Source organism: Mauremys mutica, chromosome 1 (genome assembly GCF_020497125.1).
Source record: "Mauremys mutica isolate MM-2020 ecotype Southern chromosome 1, ASM2049712v1, whole genome shotgun sequence".
Lineage (NCBI taxonomy): Eukaryota > Metazoa > Chordata > Testudines > Geoemydidae > Mauremys > Mauremys mutica.
In genome coordinates this window covers 156,875,073-156,884,229 of record NC_059072.1, presented here as the reverse complement: position 1 = coordinate 156,884,229, position 9,157 = coordinate 156,875,073, and the positions used below count along the sequence as shown (strand labels likewise).

Here is a 9,157-nt window from a genome sequence, read left to right as displayed (position 1 = left end):
GTTTTGCTACCTCTCCATCATAATAATAACTTGGGGGTATTCATGCATCAAACTGCACTGACTCAGCAGGAATAGTAACTTCCTTAATAAACATCACTACAGGTGTAGTGCCCTACATCGAAGTTGCTGGGCACTCCCTATTATAATCCCATTTTCAATTCCTTCTAACTGCCAAACTTGACATGGATGTCCCTCAATCTGTCCTTCTGAAGCTGTTCCACTTTGTATAAATAGAGTCACTGGAGCAGGGGGGACTGGAGCCTGAGGGCACCCAGCTGGGAGGTGGGAAACATTGGGTATCTATGCTGCAGCTGGCGCATACCTCCCAGCCCAGGTGACAGACTTGTGTTAGCTCACTAAAAATAGCAGTATGGACGTCGTGGCACAGGCTAGTTCAAACTAGCCCCCTGAGCTCAAACCCAGGGGGTCAAGTGGGTCTGAACTCAGGTGCACAAGTCCATTCACCCAGGCTGGGAGGCATGCTCCCAGCTGCAGTATAGACATACCTACTATCTCCCAGCTCCGAGGTGGGTGCCCTAAACACCAGACTATAGGTTCGTTCTCTTACTCTGTGCCCCAGTGACTATTTAAATATTTATAAAATGTGGGACAGCTTCAACAGGAGAGTTTGAGGGACTTCCACACATAGTTCAGTGGCAAAAGCACTCTCCTGAGAGGTAGGAGAACCCTGTTCACATCCTCTCTCCCTGTCAGGCAGAGAAGCAAATTGAACATGGGTCTTCTACATCCTTGGTGAGCATGCTAACCACTGGGCTAAATGTTATAAAGGAAATGCCTCCTCCAGCTGGATTTTGAATGGGACACAGTCTGATAGGCATGCTCAGAGCACAGCTACCAGATAGTGTCTCGCAGACAAGACAGGTGCTCCTCCATCTATCTTCCCCTGGTCTGTGGCTTGCACTATGAGATAGGAATCCAGATGCCTAGAGTGAGGCAGCAGTGCACGTGCTCAGGGGCAGAAACATAGGTGCCCAGGGAACCTGTGCTGGAAAAACGTAGGCACCCAGTGAGTTTAGATGCCTACAGGTTAGGCAGCAGCCAAGCTGGGTTTTTGTGGATCGCAGTGGTTCCTAAAACTGGGTTTAGGCACCTGAGTTCCTATGTGGATCTGGGACACTAGCTCTTAGGAAGAATCTTCCAAACCTTTATGCTTAGGAATGATGCCTGAAAAAGGGGTAATTTCTGTGGATATAACCCACTGTTTTATGTGCTGTGTACAGTATCTCCCACTAGTAGCTGGTCCACAGAGGATAACAGTCTACTGCTGTAGCCAGGTAATGGGATTAGCCCCTCAGAGGAAGTGGTAGAGATCTGTGTTGTAGTGAGGAAGGTCCTGTTCAAACCTACTGATGAGTCATGTGGTGGGTTGTGTACAGTTGCATGAGATAATTTGCATATTTTAATAACCTAGGAAAACAGAGATAAAAACCCGTGTTAACAGAACATTAAGTCTGCAAAAGACTAGCATTCAAAAGTTAGGTAATGCCTGAATGAATATTGCCTGTGCAATTAATCCCATTTTTCCAATAGAAATGCTGACTCATAGTAACCGATCATAAAGCAACATTTTGTGATAAATCATCTGAGATCACAAGGACTATTCAACTAATAAATTATATTCCCTTTGTATTTTTGATTAATTGATGTATTTCCTGTGTCTTTCTTGCATAGATATTTTGCTCCATTTACTGTTTTTCTGTAGCTTCCATAGTACAAATTCATTCTAATGATTGTCTCCCTTCTCCTTTACATGTTTAATGATCAAGTTTAAGTGACCCTAGTGCAACAGTTAAGGCCCCAGGGGTCAGATATACCAGTGATGATTTTCCCCCTTATAGTAGCATGATGAAGTGCACAGACCCAAGTCTGGACTGGCAGGGAAACAGTTAACACCTCTTTCTAGGGAAAGACCACAGTTGTCTTTCATTGCTCCAGACAATCAGGATGTGGCAGAGACAAAAGGGATCAGAAGTTGAAGGGGAAGCATGTGGGTGGATGGACTGAGAGTGGGTAGGTCTCTTTGTGAGGCTATCAGGAGAGACTGAAGCCTGAGCTGAAAGCCACACTTTTGGGAGTGTGAGGGTGGGCAGCAGCCTGAAGATTTGGGCTGTTTACTTCTGGAATCTGGGCAGAAGTGAAACTCTGTGTGCTGGGCCCTTCACGAACCCCTATATTTTGATTAACTGGCACTAAAACCAATTCCCTTTGGATTGTGGATTACTGACAGAATGTACTGACTGTTGTGCGCTCCTTCCATATGACCCTTTTTTGGTGGCGAATGAACAGAACTCAGTTGACCATGATAGTTTCAAACTCCTCTATTTTTACAGGGGAGTTGGCAGCTTAGTCGGTCACTGCCTAACACATTCCTTTGATTAAATATTCTTATGTTTTTGTTGTTGTTTAAAAAAACAACCCCCAAACCTCTGAGCCTTCCTGATTTGCAACAAGACTGAAATTTGACAGAGGGGGGACCTTTGGGTGGTCTCATAAAAAACTGTTCAGGTTGGGCTGAACTACACAATGTCAAAAATCTCCACTCCCCATTTCTGCCTTGCAGAGTATAGCTTGTAGTCTTGGCAGCATGCCACTAGATCTTTACAATTCAATAGCATTGTGCACGTACTGCCCTTGTGGCTCGCTCTAGCATTTCCCATGGAGCTCAAATATATATTCAAAATAATTTTTTTGGCTAACTGGAACATGCACAGCACTGGAAACCAGGAGGCCAGGACATCTTGACTATCTCTATTGACTCCTTAAGCCTAGCTATCCCTGTATTGAGCCCAGTAACCTGTGCTTGATTAATGCATCGCCAAGAAAGGCATCCAGTCTTGCTCTGAAGACAGCAAGGGATGGAGAATTCACCACTGGCCGACTACCCCATTGTGTAAGATCACCAGCTTGTTGCAAGTGGACCCAACTGCTGGGTCCCACATGTGTCCAAGCCAACTGGGTCCATGTAGAGTCTAGTCATTGTTTCTTGCTCTGGGACTCTAGGGCACTCTCAGGCTCAGATTTCTTGTCTGACACCCTTCCATGGGAAGTGAGATGCTGCTGTCTAGCCATCCTACATGCCAAAACTAGTATCTCAGACCTCCCAAGTCCCCCAGTTCCTTACTCATGCTCCCCTAGAGTTCCACCTAGGCTGCTGGCACCTGGGCTTCTAGTTTAAACCCTTTGAGGACAATGTGACAGGAAAGCAGAGAACACAGGCTTAGCAAACACATTTCTTAAACATGTAACCCTTCTGCCCCTCTGAGTTGGCAGCAACAAGGGCCGGGTTCAGTATCCAGGGGTTCTGTTTCAATAACGCAATGCAAAACCGGCTCGAGCCCCCACCCAGTGACCTGGGACAATTACATAGCACCCCCCTGGGCGCCTCTAGGAGGCAATACTTCCTCTTCTGCAGGCACGGAGTCTGAGTGTAGCAAAATCCTTTTAATAAAGGAGGGAAACAATGTGGCATCATGTTGGGGAAATACCACAAACAGGATTCATAACACAAACCATGAGCAAAAGACCCAACTCTAAGTAAGTTTTGGCAGTGTCCTTTTCCCCTCAGGGTCTTAAGTCCAATCACCCCAAAGTCCAACAACCCAAAAGTCTCTGTCCCTGGTCAGTGCCGCCCCCAAGTTCAAAAGTTTATCTGCAGAGTGTTACCCCCCCAGCCTGGGTGGAAATGTGGGGGGGCACAGGGTGTTAAGGGGCACCTTATGTGGTCCGAGGCCGACTGCCCAGCCTCTCCATGGAGTTCTGCTGCAGCCTTCACCACAAATGGCTCCGCTCCACCAGCCGCTCTGTTCCTCCAGCCATCCAGCCGTCCCCGCAAATGGCTCTACTCTGCCAGCCACTTAGCAATATATCTTCAGGCTTCCCCCACTAGTTAACACAGCACTCAGCAATTTTAGCTCTTTTAGTGATTTCAGCTTGTAGTATGGGAGCCCCAATGCTGGTGCACCATTAGCCCAAAGTGAATTCAGCTCAGCAGCCTCTAGCTAGACTCCTAATAGAATTAAAATTAGCTCTGCTATTCAACAGTGGAGAGAGAGAAAAGGAGGTATAATTGGCATTTCAGACCCTCAAAAGGGGCCCATACCTTCAGGTACACATACCTACCCTCAACCTCTCTCTCAATTCACTGGGTTTTGGAACCCATGTCCCTTGTCTAGCGAGTGCTACTTAGTTGATGGTGAGACCCTCTATCATAAAACAGTTTCATAGTCCTTCATTCACATAATCAGGGTAACAACACTTTATTCCTCCTGCCCCGATAACAGAGAAATTGGGGATCCCACAGCTGTCAAAGTGACCATTTTGGGCTGCTGTGGGCTCATGCTAGGCGGGGTGGGTGTGCCTATGCAAACGAGATCAGCCCCTGAAATTCTTTTCCACACTTGCCATAATTCACCACCAGATGTCAGGGTAGAGCTCATCCTGACTCTGCTTACAAACACATTGACTTTGCTCTCAGGGTATATCTACAGTGTGGGTCTGACCAGAGCTGGATTTACACCTTATGTGCCCCTAGGCACAGCATCTTCAATGCCACCCCTCCCTACAGCTGACCTTCATGTTTTCTGTAAAAAAATTAAATGAAAAGAAATATAAACACAGCCTCCCCAGGAAGGCACAAGACCCTTCGCCGCGCACGGCAGCCCCACCCAGAGCTGGGGCGCAGCCCACCGGCCATAGATGAGGTGCAAGGTGGGGACTGTACTTCTCCCCACATGAGCAGTCCCCGGGTATCTTCCATCCCTCCTGCAGCCTGGCATGGCAGCCATGCTCCAGCTCTGCCCGTGCAAGTGAATGGGGCACTGGCCATGCCCCTCCCTCTCCATCCCCAGCATGGGGCAGAGGCAGGGAGGTGGCAGAGATTGGGAAGGGGCTGGGATGCTCCTAGCACCTTCAGCACCCATTCTGCCTAGCTGCGGCTCACAGCGCCCCCAGGCGGGCTGACTCAGATGCTCACCCATCTCCAGCCCCACATGCTGGGTGGGCACCAACCTGTGCCAGGAGCCCGGCCGCCCGCAGGGTAACTGTATGTATTCACTTTTTAACTTTTAACCCACATTTCATTTTTAGGCACCCCTAGGCATGTACCTACTGTGCCTAATTGAAAATACAGCCCTGGGTCTGACACAAGTTTAGGCTCCAATCTCCACCCCTTACCCCCAACGCTCTTCCATCCATACTTACAGTCCTCAGACACATGCCTGTATGTCCTTAGAACATGGGCTTCCTGGCTCATCCATGGGATAGGTGTCACCTGGTTTAGCAATTTTGTTTAGGCTGCAGTCAGTTCATCCTCCATCGTGGGCTTCCTTCTTGTTGCCATGGTTGGCACCCTTTTTGGTGCTAATGTTTAGTTGGCGAAAAGCTTTTGAAAAATGCTCAGAGACAGTTGTAGTCTGCCTGGCAACCCAAAAGGTGGGAAACATCATGTGACCTGAGCGTGTAATCTGCCTGGTAACAGAAAGTGCATATAAGGACTCAGCACATGTTGCTCCGTGCTGTCCATCATAGTGACAGACAATGCCTGTGCACCATCGCCGCTCGTCTGATCAAGACACAGACAAAGACTTACTTGTTCCAGAAGATCTTTGGTCCTGTTGGCAACTTCTTAGCTGGTGGCTCCTGTTGGTGGTGCCTGTGTTCCTAATTCCTGAGGGTCCAGTTCCAGTCCTGGTTCCTGTTGTCTGGCTTCTGTTCCTGGTATCCCATGCAGAAATAAGGTGGAAGAAATCCTTGTTATTGTTAAGGTTTGTGGCCCTTGGTGAGGTAATTTGGGTCCAGACTTCGGGCCTTGTGACATTAACCTGAGCATAGAATATAGCAGAGTTTACCGTGTATGATGTTGTAATACAAGTACTGTTGTTAATAAATGTTTCCTGTTTTGATTTCACTGCTGTGACAGAATGATTGCTTGAAGCAGGGATCTAAGGCACAGTTGCCAACTTTCATGCAGTAAATAAGCACCCCGACTTTCACAATAAGCCAAAAATCAAGCTAATCCCATTTCAAAACAAGGCCAAAACAAGCCAATCCCTAAGAACCCCAACACTCTATATGACAAGATCCCCCTGGCGTGCCATCTGGGACTGTGGTGGGCCTGCTGTGCACCCCTGACTCTCTCCTCCCCTTGCCCCTGCTTGCCCCCCTTTGCCCCTGCTTGCTGGGAGCCAATAATAATAATAAAAAGCAACAAGCTACAAGCCAAACAAGCAATAAGCTACAAGCCAAAAACTAGCCAACAAGCAACTCTCAAGCCAATTAAGCCAAAAAAAAAAAAAAAAAGCGCCCACTTTTCTTTACGGAGAAAGCAGAGGAACAAAATGTAACCGTGTCAGAGGGTAATGGAGAGGTATTCCACTTTATCCAAAAATCTGATGCTGAATGTATTTGGTTCCTCAATGACAATTTTATGAATAATTGCACTGTTGTGACAATGACAGCAAACTCCTCCAAAGGTTGGTCAATGGATTCGGGTAGAAGCCGGAAATATCAGTGTAGTAATGGGCCTGCAGTATTACTTGGAATCTATTGAAATTAATTTGGTCATCCCCACTAAGAGCCATGAAAGTGAGTTGCAATGTGTAATGCATAATACAACTTGTTTAGATAATTGACAAGGGTTAAACCAGTTTTGTGACAGAAAAAATGTCACATTTCATGTAAAGTGTACTGGAAATGTTAAAATCAACGTTAATGACACTGGTAACTGGACTATATGGGACTACAATGGTCAAAGAAATTGTAGTGGTTCCTGAACCACAGAAAAGTATTATTGGGCCTGTAGTGGTAAAAAGTGATGTGAAAAAGTTGTTAATGGTAAATCCCAAGTACGCCTTGAAAAAGGTTATTATGCCTCTGCGGTTAGATTTGTCATTAGCGCAGCCCAAATGTGCACCTTATGTCTTCACATTACATGCTGGGTAGTATGCTTGGCTAGATAGTGTACTCCCAAAGCAGCCCAAATATCAGAGGAGGGATACAGTAGCTACCATTCTAGGACTGGTGGGCACAGGATTGAGTGTCTTAAACACCATAGGTAAAGAGGTTCTAGCAAGTAACATTGGGGCGATAGGTGAAGATATGGCCTCCTTATTGCATCCCTTATTGCATCCCTCAATCACTCCTTTCAATCAGCTCAGTGTTAAGGAATACAAGATAGCAAATGTATTACCTGGCTGGTTATAGGTGCAACAGGTAGACCATCTTCACATCGTTAATGCTCTCAATGTGTTGCAGTCAAATGTATCCATGGCCCTTTCATGTATCCAGGCACAGTACTGGGTCCTAGGAGTAGCTACAAATGTTATTAGAGAAGGTTTAAACAGAGTCCTTCCTGTAGAGATAAGAAAAGCTCTCTAGGAAAATTCCACTACTCCCTTTGAGCAAAGACATCAGGATTGGTGGAGGCTGGTAAATTTTTCATTTTCAATTACCAATGCCACCATTACTACCTTTGTGTTAACCATAGTGAAGGCACAGGAAGAGTGGGTCTACCCCTTAATTCCATTGGGGATAAATGTGAATCAGTCTGTTTTAATCCCCACAGACTTTTGGCAGAATCAGCAGGAACTTGCATTTCTATGACAATCTCCAAGAGCCCAGCAGTGTTGGAGATCAACAAAACCGCTGGGTGGTGCAGGGAAAGGATTAAACACCTCAATGACACCTACTACAGGGCAAAGAATGGGAATGGTAAGTCTGGGAACTTCCCAGCTACCTATCCTACTATGAGGAATTCAGCCAGATGCTGGCAACTGCCCCCAGCATAGTCATGCATGACCATCTCCTAAGTTGGGACAGTATGTTTTTTCAGAGCAGAGGCAGAGAGGACTGGGACACTACCAGAGGAGAACCTAGTGGCAAAGGGGCTAGAGGTTCACGAGTGGACCCCAGGCCATGTGAGCAGATTGGCTGGGGGCCCATATTCAGAAGACCTGTTTAGGGATGGGGCTGGTGAGGATGTGGCAATGCAGCAGGACCCAGATCCTGATAAGTGGCACCTGCTATATTTAGTTTTTGGAATCACAGCATTAATGGGAGGATTTGCTGGGCCCTGACCAATGCAATTATTGTTTGGGAAGAAATGACATGCCGGAGTCTGTATTTTGCTTCTGTTAAGGGAAGAAGCCAAGCCATTTCCCAGCCCCATGCCACTTGGGGTCCAAGATGGATTCCAAGCAAGAGGGACCAGGGGAGGGTTCAAACAGACAGCTAGCAATTATTTTCTTCTAAATGCATGCTTCTTCTTTGAAAAAGGGATTAGGGTCAGAGCCTTAGCAAGCACAAGTGCACATTTCTGCATATAATGCTCTGTTTGTAACTGTGTCACGCCAGAACTCTGTTGTGAGTTTCACTGTTGCTTGCATTTCCCAAGCTGTCAGGATTATATATCCCAATGGCTGGGGCAGGCAAACAGAGCTCCTTGTGGGCGGCTACAGTTGGTTTGCTGGGCCTCTGTCTGGTTGTGGCATGCTGTCCAGGATGCCTGTGCTGTCCAGGGTGTGGGGAGGGAGGGAGAAGGTTCAGTTCCACAGCTGATAAGTGTCTGCATCCTAGTTCAGCATCTTACGGATATTTGTCCAAATGTTCACCTACTCCTAGCTGGTAATGCTTGAAAAGTTTTCAAGCAATAAAAATTCTAGACGGTGGGTCAGATTCCAGGGCAGAGCTGACTTATAACAGCCTCCTCTAGTTCACTAGCCCCTTCCATTCACTGATATGCCGAAAAAGTTCCTTTGCATAGAGATGGTGTTCCTCGGCTGGCCTGAGACAGGAGTCCCTCTTTCCAGTCTGGCACCTCTAGCAAATTTGTCTTCTAAAGCCTGCCCTGCCTGCAATGACATGACAACCAAACTAGTAACAGGCTCTTTGAAGGAAGCTCCTCTTCCTCCCTCCCTCATATCCCCCGCTGCCCCCAAGCCAAGGGCTGATTTTTATTAAACAATTTAAAAAATATAATTCTTACTGTAATGTGTCTGGGCTGGCAATGTGATTGGCCAGAGCTTCTTAACAGACTAATATAAAGAATGAAGTAAAAAAAAACAACAAGATGATAAATATCAACCTATAGCCTTCCCATGATGCTGAACATAAAAGGGGTGGGGAGGTTTCTTTCTTCCTT

The 9,157-nt window shown here is 46.7% G+C and overlaps 1 long non-coding RNA gene across 1 annotated transcript; it reads right to left on the bottom strand.

The window, feature by feature from the left end:
* Window positions 1–5,220: 5,220 nt before the first annotated feature.
* LOC123367341 lies at window positions 5,221–7,330 on the bottom strand. Its single transcript, XR_006578417.1, has 3 exons — window positions 7,208–7,330; window positions 5,609–5,733; window positions 5,221–5,487 (listed from the first exon to the last, which is right to left on the bottom strand). It is a non-coding gene; the product is annotated as an uncharacterized LOC123367341 (long non-coding RNA).
* Between the last annotated feature and the right edge of the window lie 1,827 nt (window positions 7,331–9,157).